General features: G+C 37.2%; 1 long non-coding RNA gene and 1 other non-coding gene across 2 annotated transcripts; both read left to right on the top strand.

Moving 5' to 3' along the window:
• The first annotated feature begins 2,937 nt into the window (after positions 1-2,937).
• Positions 2,938-7,475, top strand: LOC120099831 (uncharacterized). Its single transcript, XR_005499127.2, has 3 exons — positions 2,938-3,373; positions 5,601-5,812; positions 7,187-7,475. It is a non-coding gene; the product is annotated as an uncharacterized LOC120099831 (long non-coding RNA).
• Mir344b-2 (microRNA mir-344b-2) lies at positions 6,593-6,663 on the top strand. Its single transcript, NR_037328.1, has one exon. It is a non-coding gene; the product is annotated as a microRNA mir-344b-2 (primary transcript).
• Positions 7,476-15,566: the final 8,091 nt, after the last annotated feature.

Here is a 15,566-nt window from a genome sequence, read left to right as displayed (position 1 = left end):
GGTCACTGTGAAGCACCTGTTCAGAGGAATCTTGTGCAATTTACAGTAATCGATTCATCCTGTCAGGAAATCCTCCACCTCGGCATTACATACTGTATAAAAAAGAGAAGCCCTCAGTAATTTTCATTGTGACCTCACACTAATAGATACAAGAGACGTATGCTTAAATTGTTATTTGAATTGTCATTAGAAATGATGAGATTAGGTGTCTCTGGTATATACTGGAGATTTAGGAAAATATATTACTTTGAATCACCTTTTCCTGGAAGAAGTAAACACTGTACAACTGTATATATTTTAGAAACTGTGATGGACTATTTTGAAATGCATTTTATATTGTCCAATACACCATGTAATTTTGTTGATGTCCACAGCATACATACACTGAATTCTCCTTCATATTGTGCATATGGAAGAGACATTACACGCTTACAAGCAAACTGAATACTCTTGGAGGGTTTATGAGTGAAATAATTCCCTTCATATTCCAAAACCTGTTGGAGGTTAATCTATTAAATATTATTTCACTAGGAAAGGGTATACATAAAGCATCCACCACTAGCAGATGGGGACAGAGATGCAGATACAGCACAATAGCAGGAAGGAAGCAAAATTTGCCAGAGTAATGTCACAGTCTGTAAGTTCAAAAAGAAATATAGCAGCCCTGATAAATTTCTTGGATCTAGGCAGTAGGATTCAGAAATAAATACATCCAGAGTTCCACTGACTTTTTTTGTGGGGTAATACAAGGGGAAGGTAGAAACAAATTTTTTCTGCCATCCAATATCTAATATTCTACTTCTGTCTGGGAAGCCAAGGACTTGGCCTGTAGTGTGAATTAGCAGCATACTTAGAGATGTCCATGTTTACCATAGCCATGCATGACCATGTCCAGATATGAGGTCTTTCTTGTATTTGGAACTAATTCCCTTCTCTATTTGAATAAAGAATATTCATCAGTCAGACCCAGCTAAAGCAATTAAATTTGTCTGCGGTGATAGATTTTTCAATCATGCTACAGGTTACATTACAGAACTTGTGTAACCCAGGAAATAACCAAACCCTGAATGTATGGTGTTAAATAAAAGGAAGAGTGCTTCTGTAAATGACAGGAGAGAGAGCAATTGGAAACCTGCAAAGAAAGTGATTGTTTATTTCATAATTTCCATGCTCTGAATTGGTGGCTCATAATTCCGGTACAGGGAGTGTCACCACATGTCAAACTCAAGTGTCAGAATTTAGGATAATCTTTGCCTCAGCCATACTTTGCAGTTTCATCCTCAAAGAAGAAACAAGATTCAATCTTCCGCTTGTGACAGAGACTATGGAATTAATGATATTTTCTAATCTTTACATCGGCCAGTGTGAGAAGTGCTGTGGCAGCAAATGTTCTCAACAATACACAATGGAGCTTATGAAAATTCTGAAGACTAATCCTACCATACACAGAAACACAGTACTCTTGGGACAATGATGTCTGTAGCTGGTTGCCAATAATGGCAGAAGTCATCCATTAATACATCATTGTTAATAATGTTATTTTTTCAATTTCTAAATTTATTAGGTGATAATTTTGCCAAGCGAGTATTTTGCTAAGTTTCAATTCAAAGTATCATGAAACTTTTATGCAAATGAATACATCATATTTTGATGATCTCAACGATGTAATACATGCAGTAAAAGAAAAAATGGTCACTGTAATTTTCACTGTTACCTTGTATTTGAAGATACCTCTAGACCTATGACTTCCCTGTTATTTGCATTCTGTCTTTAGAGATCAGTTTTCTTTGGTATATCCTGGATATTTATGAAACTGAATCTCTTTGATTTAGATATTCCAGAGAGTCTTAATCACCTTACTGCTCTATATGTATCAATAAATGACATGGCTACTATTAATAATACACTAAATATACACAAACACAACATTTTTGTTGTGAATATTCACAGCATATAAACATCATTTAAACACTGAATTGCAGTTCGTATTGTTCAGATGTAGGAGACATTCCAGGTCACATGCAAATTGACGATATACTGAGCTGGGCATGGGCAGAGCATTGTACTTGGTGTTATACATCTCTTTTCAGGATACACTATTAGAATCTATTTTTGTTGGAAAGTCTAGGTTAGAGCGTACAGCAGAAGCAATTGGGAAACAAGACCCAGGCATATCCCAATTATTCAGCAAGTATTGTAAGATAAGTATCACAGTCAGTGGGCACAAAAAGAATCAGAGCTCTTCTGCCAAACTCCTTCGATATAGGCAGAAGGAGTCAGAAAAGTAGGAAGTTGTCCAGCGTTCCACAGACTTGTTTTTTTCTTGATCAATATTTAGAGAAACAGGAAAATACAGTTTTTCTTGCCATCCACCTTCGATATTTCTGCTACCCTAAGGGTACCCAGGGAGGAGGGTGTGAGTATGAATCAGCAGCATAGATGTAGATCGCAAAATTACAGCAGGCTTTGATGTCCGTGCCTATATATGAGATCTCTCTCCTGATTGGATCTGATTCAATTTTCTATTTGAATACACAAACTCCATCAACCAGACACAAGGAAAGCAAATACATTTGTCTGCAGTGACAAATTTGGTCAGTCAGGCTCCTGGCTGAATCCAGGACTTATCTGGTCCTGGGTATACCCAAAGCCCAACTCTATGGGGCTGTATAGGAAGACAACTTCTATACTGACAGGGAGCAGTGACATCAGCAGAGACTCTGTTTCCTTTATTTCCCCTCTATGCTCAGAATCTATGGCTCTTGGTTCCCAGACAGGGACTGTCACAACACATGAAATTCAGGTAACGACTAGACACTGCAGACACACATGCAAACTTAGTACAAGTGGAAAAGGGTATTTAGATTGCACTTAGTATTCCAAAACATGCTTGAGGATAAACTATTAAATATTATTGTACTCGAAAAGGGTATAATCAGAGCATAAAACAAAAGCAATTGTAGAAGGAGGTGCATACACAACACCATTAGTTAGGAAAAAGCAAATATTGCCAGAAATATGTCATAGTCAGCGGGCTAAGGAAGAACTATTGTAGCTCTGGATAATACTTGAATCAAGGCTGCAGGATCCAGGAATAAATACATTTCCAGTGTTCCACTGACTTGTTTTTCTGTGGCTTAATGGAAAGGGGAGGTAAACACATTTTTCTGCCATCCACTGGTGATTATTCTACTTTCCCAGGAAGCCAGGAAGGCAGGGGTGTTATATGAATCAGCCACACTGATGGAGATCTCCAAGGAAATAGCAGCCTATGTAGGACATCTCTCTGCTAACTGGATCTAATTCCATTCTCTATTTTAATACAGGACCTCCAGCAATCTGATGCAAGGAAAGCAAATAAATTCATCCTCAGGTACAGATTTGATTTCTCAGGCTACTGGTTATATTCCAGGACTCATGCCGTCCTGAGTATAACCAAAGCCTCTCTGTATGTTGTAAAATAAAAGGAAGAGTGCTTTTGTAACTGACCGGAAACACAGCAAGTAGGAAGCTGCAAAGAAATTGACTGTTTGTTTCAGAGCTTCCATGTTTTTATTCCTTGTCTCATAGTTCCTGTACAGTGAATGTCACCATATGTGAAATTCAGGTAACAGATTTTGAAGGTAATCTTTGCCTCAGTGATGCTGGACAGTGTCTTTTGCAAAGAAGATACAAAATTCAATCTCCATGTCCTGACAGAGGGTATGTAATGTCTGATATGTTGAAATCTTTGCAACTTCCACTTTGAGAAGTGCTGTGGCAACAGATGTCATCATCATAATCACATGATGGACTCTGAAAAATCCAGATATAATTAACAGGAACAGATATCAATATCCAAAAATGAAGTACTCTTGGAAGAGCAAGGCTAGTACTATTTTACCATTAATGACAAAGCAGAATCAACACCTCAACAGTTGTTTACTGTGTTAATTGATGTTTCATTTACTAGAATCTTGAGAATATTATCCTTCCATTTCAGTTCACTGCTATGTATCTGTTCAGAGTAATCGTGTCACTTTAAGCAAATCAATACATCATCACAGGATCATCTTCAGTCTGGTGTTGCATATTGTGTAAAAGAGAAACAGACACAGAAATTAACATTGTGATATTGCACTATTGGATATCTAGAGAACTATGCATTTCTTGTTATTTGCACTATCTTTAGAAATCAGGAGATCGTGTGTGTGAGATATATCCTGCATATTTATGAAACTGTGTTAGTTTGATTCAGCTATTCCTGGCAGTTTTAAACACCTTACACTGTATATTCATAAGAAACACTCATGGTGTATTTACAAATGTACTGTATATTATCCCACATGCCATGTTTTTTTATGGAGATATTGACATCATACAAACATCATTTTCTACACTGAATGTCCTTAATGCTACGCATATGAATTAGACATTCCAGCCTGACATGCAAACTGAATAAGGCGGAGAAGTTTGACTGAAATATTGCACTTAGTATTTCAAAACATGTTTGAGGTTAAACTATTAAACATTATTTTACTAGGAAAGGCTATGAACAGAGCATACTACAAAAGCAATTCGGGAGGCACATGCAGGCACAGCACAATTAGTTAGCAAGAAGCAAAAATTGCCAGAATAATGACACAGATATTGCTTAAAAGAAATATCACAGCTCTGGGAAACTAGTGGATGCAGGCTGCAGTGTCTAGAAATCTATACATTGGCAGCATTTCACTGACTTTTTTTTTGTAGTTGTTGGATAATGTAGACAGAAGGTAAAAACATTTTTCTGCCATCCCTGCCATCCACTGTCGGTACTTCTTCATTTCCGGAAGTCACAGAGGGGGGAGTGTGGTATGAATCACCAGCACGGATGGAGATCTCCAAGGCAACAGTAGCCTAGGATGCCAATGCCTATGTATGAATCTTTCTTCTGATTGGATCAAATTCCATTCTCTATTTGAATACAGAATTTCCCGCAGTCAGGGTTTAGGAAAGCATATAAATTTGTCTGCACAGAGACATCTGATCAGTCAGGCTACTGGTTATTTTCCAGGACTTATCCGGTCCTGGGTATAACCAAAGCCCGACTGAATAGTGTTAAATGAAAGAAGAGTGCTTCTGTAACTGACAGGAGACAGAGCAAGTGGAAAGCTGCAACAAAACTGATTGTTTGTTTCATAACTTCCATGCTCTTAAGGCTTGGCTCATAGTTCATGTACAGGCACTGTCAACACATGTGAAATACAGCTATCAGATTTTGAAGGGTAATCTTTGTCTTAGTCATGCAGTGTCTTCTGAAGAATAAGTTACAATATTCAAGCCTTAGCTTTTGACAGAGACTACGGAATCTCGGATATTTCGAAATTTTTACGTCAGCCACTTTGAGAACTGCTCTATCCCCAAATGTCCTCACCATACCATTAATGGGTCTCTGAAAAATTGAGATATGATTAACAGACACAGATATCTATATCCAGGAATTAAGAATTCTTCAGTCAGCAATAACTGTAGCATGTAACCATTAATGGGAAAGCTCAATCAACAATTAAACAGTTGTTTAAAGTGTTATTTTATTTTTAATTTACTAGCATTTTTATTATGCTTCTTATTCATTTCAGTTCATTGCCAAGCATCTTTTCAGAGGAGTCGTGTGAAATTTAGGAAAATCAATACATCATCTCAGGAAAATCTCCACCTTGGTATATTGTACAAAAGAGAAAGAGATACAGAAATTTACCCATTGACCTTGCACTAGTGCATAACTAGTGGAGACCTGCGCTTTTCCTGTTATTTGAACTGTCTTTAGAGATCAGAAGATCATGTGTCTGAGGTATATCCTGGATATTTCTGAAACTGTATTACTTTGATTCAGCTATTCTTTGCAATAGTAAATACCTTATGACTGTATATGCATCAGAGACTGTCATGGCCTATTATAAAGTACACTTTATACTATACCATACCCCATGGATTATTGGGGACATTCACAGCATACAAACATTTTTTCCTACATTGAATACCTCTAATATTGTGCATATGAAGGAGACATTGCACATTCACATGCAAACTGAATGAAGTTAGAGGAGTTTATTAGTGGAATACTTCACTTAAAGCCAAAGCCTGTTTGATGTTAAACTACCACATATTATTGTACGAGGAAATGATGTAATCAGAGCATGAAACAAAAGCAATTGGAGAGGGATATGCAGGCACAACACAATTAGTTAGCAAGAAGCAAACATTTCCAGAATAATGTCACAGTCAGTGGGTTCAAAAAGAAACATAGCAGCTCTGACAAATTGCTTGGATTAAGGCAGCAGGATCCAGAAATAAATACATTTCTGTTGGATAATGTAGACAAAAGGTAAAAACATTTTTTCTCTGCCATTCACTATCGATTCTTCTTCATTCCCAGAAGTCAGGGAGAGGGGAGTGAGTTATGAATCACCAGCACGGATGAAGTTCTCCATGGTAACAGCAGCCTAGCATGCCCATTCCTACATATGAGATCTCTCTTCCAATTGGAACTAATTCCCTTCTCTATTTGAATACAGAATCTCCTGCAACCAGAGACAAGGAGAGCATATAAATTTGTCTGCAGGGAGAGATCTGATCAGTCAGGCTGCTGGTTATATTCCAGGACTTCTCTGGTCCTGGGTATAACCAAAGCCCGACTGTTAAATAAAAGTAAGAATGTGTCTGTACTGACAGGAGACAGAGCAAGTGAAAAGCTGCAGAGAAACTGATTATTTTTAGCCTCTGTGCTCGGAGTCCTTGGCTCATATTATCCGTACATGTACTGCCACCACATGTCAAATTCAGGTATCTGAATTTGAAGGGTAATCTCTTCTATGGTCACACTGGGCTTTGTTTTCTCCAAAAAAAAAAAAAGGTACAAAATTCAATCTTCAGCTTGTGCCAGTGACTGTGGAAAGTCTGACACTTTGAAATCTTACATCAAGCACTGTGAGAACTGCTGTGGCACCAAATGTCTTTCCCGTAACACCAGTGGATCTCTGAAAAATCCAGATGTAAATAACAGACACAGATATCCATATCCAAATATGAAGCATTCCTTGGGAATTAATACTGACAGCATGTAACCATTTATGTCAAAACACTATCAACAATTCAATAGGTGTTTACAGTGCTATTTCATTTTTAAATTACTAGTAACTTTAGCATGCTTCTTCTTCCTTTTCAGGTCACTGCTAAGCACCTGTTCAGAGGAACCATGTGCAATTTATAGTAATCCATACATCATCTCAGGAAGTTCTCCACCTCGATATCACATACTGTATAAAAGAGAGAATCACCCAGTAATTTACATTGTGACTTTGCATTAATAGATACTGAGAGACTTATGATTACCTTGTTATTTGCATTGTCATTAGAAATCAGGAGATCAGGTGTCTGTGGTATGTACTGGATATTTATGAAACTGTATTACTTTAATTCAGCTATTCCTGGTAGTAGTAAACACCCTACAACTCTACATACTTTAGAAATTGCCATGGTTTATTTGAAAATGCACTTTATATTGTCCCATACACCATTTATTTTTGGGGATGTTCACAGCATACAAACATCATTTCCTACACTTAAATCCCCTTTATATTGTGCATATTAATGATACATTCCATCCTCACAAGCAAATTGAATACAATTGGAGAGTTTATGAGTGCAAAAATGCACTTCATGTTCCAAAACCTGTTTGAGGTTATTCTTTTAAATATTATTGTACTAGGAAAGGGTATACACAGAGCATTTAACAAAAGCAATTGGGGATGGAGATGAGTATACAACACAATTAGTTAGAAGAAAGCAACATTTGCCAGAATAATGCCACAGTCTGTAAGGTCAAAAAGAAGGGTAGCAGCTCTGACAAATTTCTTGGATCGAGGCAGCAGGATCCAGAAATAAATACATTCCCAGTGGTTCACTGACTTTTTTCTGTTGTTTAATGAAAGGGAAAGATAGAAACAATTTTCCTGCCATCCAATATGTATTATGCTACTTCAATCTGGGAAGCCAAGAGGTAGGAGTGTAATGTGATTTAGCAGCACTGATGGAGATGTCCATGTTTACAATTGCCTTGCATGCCCACGCCTAGATATGTGATCTTTCCTGTAATTGATACTGATTCCATTCTCTATTTGCATACAAAATATCCATCAATCAGACCCAGCTAAAGCAAATAAATTTGTCTGCAGGGAAAGGTTTTATCAATCAGGCTACAGGTTATATTATAGAACTTCACTTATCTGGCACTGGAAAAAAACAAACCCTGACTGTATGATGTTAAATTAAAGGAAGAATGCTTCTGTAAATGACAGCAGACAGAGCAAATGGAAATCTGCAAAGAAACTGTTTATTTCTTAGTATCCATGCTCTGAATCGGTGGCTCATAGTTCCGGTACAGGGACTGTCACCACATTTCAAACTCAGGTATCAGATTTTTAAGGGAAATCTCTGCCTCAACCATGCTTTGCAGTGTTGTCTGTAAAAGAAGAAACACGATTCAATATTCAGCTTGTGACAGAGACTATGGAATTTCTGATATTTTCTAATCTTTACATCGGGCACTGTGAGAAGTGCTGTGGCAGCAAATGTCCTCAACAATCCACCATGGAGCTTATGAAAAATTCTGAAGACTGATCCTACCATACACAGAAACACAGCACTCTTGGGACAGGGATGTTTGTAGCTGGTTGCCATTAATGGCAAAAGACACCCATCAATACAACCATTGTTAATACTGTTACTCTTTTCAATTTCTAAATTTATTAGGTGATAATTTTGCCAAGGGAGTATTTTGCTAAGTATCAATTCAAAGTGTCATGAAATTTTTTGGAAATAAATACTTCATATTTTGATGATCTGAACTTTGTAATAATCCAGTAAAAGAAAAAAATGGTCACTGTAATTTTCACTTTGACCTTGTATTTGAAGATACCTCTAGACCTCTGATCTTCCTGGTATTTGCATTCTGTCTTTAGAGATCAGTTTTCTTTGGTATATCCTGGATATTTATGAAACTGAAATACTTTGATTCATATATTCCAGAGAGTCACAATCACCTTAGTGCTCTATTTGTGTTAATAAATGTCATGGCCTATTAATAACCACACAGTAAATATATAAAACCACAGCATTTTTGCTGCGAATATTCAGAGCATATAAACATCACTTGAACACTGAATTGCAGTTCATATTGTTCAAATGTAGGAGACATTCCAGCCCACATGCAAATTAACTATATACTGAGCTGGGCATCGGCAGAGCATGCACTTAGTATTAAACATTTTTTTCAAGATGCACTATTAGAATTTATTTTTCTAGGAGAGGCTTGAATTAGAGCGTACAGCAGAAGCAATTCAGCAACAAGACCCAGGCATATCCCAATTATTCAGCAGGCAGAAAATATTGTAAGATAATTGTCACAGTCAGTGGGCTCAAAAAGAATCAGTTCTTTTCTGCCAAACTCCTTCAATATAGGACAAAAGAACCAGAAAAATAGGAATGTCCCCAGGGTTCCACGGACTTGTTTTTTTCTTGGTCAATATTTAGAGAAACAGGAAAATACAGTTTTTCTTGCCATCCACCTTCGATATTTCTGCTTCTCTAAGGGTACCCAGGGTAAGCAGCAAAGATGTAGATCGCAAAATTACAGCAGGCTTTGATGTCCGTGCCTATATATGAGATCTCTCTCCTGATTGGATCTGATTCAATTCTATATTTGAATACACAAACTCCATCAACCATACACAAGGAAAGCAAATACATTTGTCTGCAGGGACAGATTTGCTCAGTCAGGCTCCTGGCTTAATCTAGGACTTCTCTGTTCCTGGGTATACCCAAAGCCTGACTGCATGTGGCTATACAGGAAGACAACTTCTGTACTGACAGGGAGCAGGACAGCTGCAGAGACTCTGCTTCATTTTTTTTTTTTCTTCTTTGATCAGAATCTTCGGCTCCTGGTTCCCAGACAGGGACTGTCACAACACATGAAATTCAGGCATCAGAATTTGAAGGGTAATCTTTGCCTGAGTCATTCTGGGCAATTTCTTCTGCAAAGAAGAGACAAGATTCAAGCTTCAGCTTCTGACAAAGATTATGCAATTTCTGGTATTCGAATATTTTCCTAACCTACTGTTAAATCTGCTGTGGCACAAAATGTCCTCAAGATATCACTGTGGGTCTCTAAAAATTCCAGAAGTAATTAACAGGCACAGATATCCATATCCAAATATGAAGCACTCTTCGGGCAGTAATGTTGGTATCATGCTACCATTAGTTGCAAAACAAAATCAGTTCAACAGTTGGTTATAATATTATTTTATTTTTAATTTACTAAAATCTTTGTCATTCTTGTTCTTCCATTTCAGTTCATTGCTAAGTACCTGTTCAGAAGAGTTGTGTGCACTTCGGGGATATCAATACATTATCTCTGGAAGATCTCCACCTTGGCATTACATACTGTATAAAAGAGAAACAGGCACAATAATTTATATTGTGACCTTGTAATAGAGGATACATAGAGACCTATGCTTTTCCTGTAATTTGCACTGTTTTAAGAGATCAGTAGATCAGGTCTCTGTGGCATATCCTGTATATTTATGAAACTGTATTTCTTTGATTCAGCTTTTCTTCGCAGTAGTAAGCACCTTACATCAGTATATTCATCACAGATCCTCATGATCTATTTACAAATACATTTTATATTATCCTATACACCATGTACTATTGGGGATACCCACAGCATATAAGCATCATTTCCAATACTGAATATGCGTAATATTGTGTACATGAATGAGAAATTTCAAACGCACAGAGAAACTGAATAAAGGTGGAGAAGTTTATGTGGAGAATATTACACATAGCATTCTAAAACCCGTTTGAGGTTAAACTGTTAAATATTATTATACAAGGGAAGGCTATAATCAGAGCAGATTGCAGAAGCAATTGAGGAGGGAGTTGCAGGTACTACATAAGTAGTTAGCAAGAAGCAAATATTACCAGAATAATGTCACAGTCAGTTGTTTCAAAAAGAAATAAAGCATCTCTGACAAATTGTTTGGATCAAAGCAGCAGGATCCAGAAATAAATACATTTCCAGTGTTCCACTGGCTTGTTTTTCTGTTAATGGAGAGAGAAGGTAAAACATTTTTTCTACCATTCACTGTCAAGTATTCTCCTTCAGTCTGGGAAAAAAGGAAGGTGGGAATGTGGTGTGAATTACCCAGCAGAAATGGAGATCTCCAAGGTTACAGCAGCCTAGCATGCCCTTGCTTACATATGAGATCTCTCGTCTAATTGGATCTAATTCTATTGTCTATTTGAATACAGAATCTCCAGCAATAAGTTTCAAGGAAAGCAAATAATTTGTCTGCAGGGTTAAAACTGATGAGTCAGGCTACTGGTTATATTCCAGGGCTTATCCAGTTCTGAGTATAACCAAAGCCTGGCTGAATGGTGTTAAATAAAAGGAAAGAGTGGAACTGTAACTGAAAGGAGACAGAGCAAGTAGACAATTTGCAAGAAAGTGATTGTTTCAGAGTTTCCATCCTCTGATTCTTTGGCTCATAGTTCCTGTACAAGGAATGTCATCACATGTGAAATTCACGTATCAGATTTTGAACGGTAATCTTTGCCTCAGTCATGCTGGACAGTGTCTTGTGTAATGATGATACAAAATTCAATCTTCAGTTTGTGCCAGCGACTATGGAATATCTAGTATTTTGAAAACTTTGAATCCACCACTGTGAGAAATCCCGTGGCAGCAAATATCTTCACCATACCATCATGGTGTCTCTCAAAATACAAGGTGTAATTAACAGACACAGATAACTATATCCAAAAATGAAGACTCCTGGGGCAGTAATGCGGGTTATATGTTGACATTAATGTCAAAACAAAATCAAATCAAGGGTTGTTTATAGTATTATTTTATTTTTAATTTACTAGAATCCTTAGGATACTTGTGCTTCCATTTCAGATCATTGCTAAGTACTTGTTAAGAGGCGTCATGTGCACTTTGGGGAAATGTATGAATCATCTCAGGAAGATCTCCAGCTTGGTATTATATACCATATAAAAGAGAAACAGACACAGGAATTTACATTGTGAGCCTGAACTAGTGGATAACTTGAGACCTGTGCTTTTCCTGTAATTTTCACTGTCTTTAGAGATCTAGAGATCTGGTGTCTGACGCATAACATGGATATTTATGAAACTCTATTTCTTTGATTCAGTTACTCATGGCAGTAGTAAACACCTTACATCAGTATATGCATTACAGGTTCTCATGGTCTATTTACAAATACATGTAATATTATCTGACACACCATATTCTGTTGGGGACATCCACAGCATACAAACATCACCTACAACACTGAATTCTCCTTAATATTGTGCATATGGCTGGATGTTGCAGATGCACATGCAAACTGAATACAGTTGGAGAATGGTATGAGTAGAAGACTGCACTTAGTATTCCATAACCTGCTTGAGGTTAAACTATTAAATATGATTGTACTAGGAAAGGCTATAATCAGGGCATTAAACAAAAGCAATTGGGGAAGGAGATGCATACATAACACCATTAGTTAGCAAGAAGCAAACATTGCCAGAATAATGTCACAGTCAGTGGATTAAGAAAGAAATATAGTAGCTCTGACAAAGTACTTGAATCAAGACTGCAGGATCCAGGAATAAATACATCTCCAATGTTCCACTGATTTGTTTTTCTGTTGCTTAATGGAGATAGAATTTAAATGTAGTTTTTTTTCTGCCATCCACTATTGATTAAACTACTTCATTCTGGGAAGCCAGTGAGGTGGGAGTGTGTTATTAGTCTTCTGCACTGATGCAGATCTCCAAGGTAACAGCAGCCTACATATGACATCTCTCTGCTTGAGTTTATAACAGAGAGTATGATTTTTCTGATATAGTCAAACCTTTATGTCAGCCAGTTTAAGAACTGCTGTGGCAGCAAATGTCCTCACCAGAACGACATTCGGTCTCTGAAAAATCCAGATGTAATTAAGAGACACAGATATCCATATTAAAAAATGAAGCGGGGTTGAGGATTTAGCTCAGTGGTAGAGCGCTTGCCTAGCAAGCACAAGGCCCTGGGTTCGGTCCCCAGCTCCGAAAAAAAAAAAAAAAGAAAAAAAATGAAGCACTCTTGAAGCAGTTACGCTGGAAGCATGTTATCAATAATGGCACAGTACAATCAACTATTCAACAGTTGTTTATAGTTTTATTTTATTTTTAGTTCTAGAATCTTTAGCATGCTTGTTGTTCCATTTCAGTTCATAGCTAAGTTCCTGTTCAGAGGAGTTGTGTGCACTTTAGGGAAATCAATGCCTCATCTCAGGAAGATCTCTGCCTTGATATTACATAATGTATAAAAGTGTAATGGATCTAGTAATTTACATTGTGATCTAGTACTAGTGGATACCTTGAGACTTATGGTTTTTCTTCTATTTGCACTGTATTTTGAGATTAGGAAATCTGGTGCCTTTGGCCTATCCTGGATATTTTTGAAACTGTCTTACTTTGATTCAGCTATTCCTGGCAGTAGTAAAGACTTCACAACGGTATATGCATGAGAAAATTTCATGGCCTATTTGTAAATACACTTCCTATTATTCCACACACCATGTATTGTTTGGATATCCACAGCATACAAACATCATTTCCTATAATGAATTCCACTTAATATTGTGCATATAAATGAGACATTCCTGCCTCACATGTAAACTGAATACAGGTGGAGATGTCTATTAGTGAAATATTGCACTTGGTGTTCCAAAACCTATTTGATGTTAGACTATTAAATGTTATTGTTCTGCTAAAACCTGTAATCAGAACATACAACAAAAGCAATTGGGGATCGAGACGCAGGCACAACACAATTAGCAAGAAGCAAAAATTACCAGAATAATTTCACCATCAGACGGATCAATAAGAAATAAAGAAGCTCTGGCAAACTTTTGGATCAGTGCAGCAGGATTCAGAAATAAATACATTCTCCGTGTTCTACTGACTTGTTTTTCTGTTGTTTAATGAAGATGCAAGGGAAAAACAATATTTTTCTGCCATCCACTATTGATTATTCCGCTTCATTACAGGAAGCCGGGGAGGTGGAAGTATGGTATGAATCAGCAGCACACATGGAGATCTCCAAGGTAACAGCAGCCTAGCATGTCCAGGCCTACATAGGAGCTCTGTGCTAATTGGATCTGATTCCATTCTTTTTTTTCAATATGTAATCTCCATTAATCAGACACTACGAAAGCTAATATATTTGTCTGTTGGGACAGAGATGTTCAGTTAGGTTATATTCCCTGACTTGTGTGGCCCAGTATATAACGAAAGCCAGAGTGTATGGTGCTAAATAATTTGAAGAGTGCTTCTGTAACTGACAGGAGATGTTGCAAGTAGAAAGCTGCAAAGAAAGTGCTTGTTTGTTTCATATCCTCCATGCTCTGATTCCTTGACTCATAGTTCCTGTACAGGGACAGTCACCAGATGTGAAATTCATGTATCGCATTCTGAAGGGTAATCTTTGCCTCAGTCATGCTGGGAACTGTTTTCTGCAAAGAAGGTACATGATTCTAGCTTCACCTTGTGACAGAGAATATGGAATCCCTGATAATTTCAAATCTCTATCTCAGCCACTGTGAGAACTGCTGTGAAATCAAATGTCCTCATCATACAACCATGATGTCTCTGAAAATTTTAGATGTAATTAACAGACATAGATATCCATATCCAAAAATGAAGCAATCATGGGGCAGTAATGCTCGTGTATGTTACCATTAATGGCAAAACACATTCAACAATTCAACAGCTCTGTATAATTTTATTATATTTTTAATTTACTTTAAATTAAATCTTTACCATGCTTGCTTTTCCATTTCAGTTCGTTGCTAAGTACATGTTCAGAGGAGACATGTGCACTTTGGGGAAATCAATACATCATCCCAGGAAGATCTCCACCTTGGTATGACATACTGCATAAAAGAGAAACAAACACAGTAATTTACATTGTGACCTTGTTCTAGTGGATACCCAGAGACCTATGCTTTTCCTATAATTTGCACAGCATTTAGAGATGAGGGGGTCAGCTGTCTGTGGTATATCACAGATATTTTTGAAACTGCATTACTTTGATTCAGCTATTCCTGGCAGTAGTAAAGACTTTACAACTCTATATGCATCAGAAACTGTCATGGCCTATTTGTAAATACACTTTATATTATCAAACCACCATGTATTATTGGGGATATCCACAGCACACAAACATAATCTCCAACACTGACTTTTCATTAATATTGTGCATATGAACGAGACATCCCAGTTTCACATGCAAACTCAATACAGGTGTAGAAGTGTATGAGTAGAATATTGCCATTAGTATTTCAAAACCTTTTTGAGGTTAAACTATTAAATATTATTGTACTAGGAAAGGATATAATTAGAGCATGTTGATTCGCAATTGGGGACGGAGATTCAGACACAACACCATTAGTTAGCAAGAAGCAAAAAGTGTCAGAATAATGTCACAGTCTGTG

This window comes from Rattus norvegicus, chromosome 1 (genome assembly GCF_036323735.1).
Source record: "Rattus norvegicus strain BN/NHsdMcwi chromosome 1, GRCr8, whole genome shotgun sequence".
NCBI classification, from domain to species: domain Eukaryota; kingdom Metazoa; phylum Chordata; class Mammalia; order Rodentia; family Muridae; genus Rattus; species Rattus norvegicus.
Note: the sequence above shows the minus strand (reverse complement) of the source record. Positions and strands in the feature narration are given on the sequence as shown.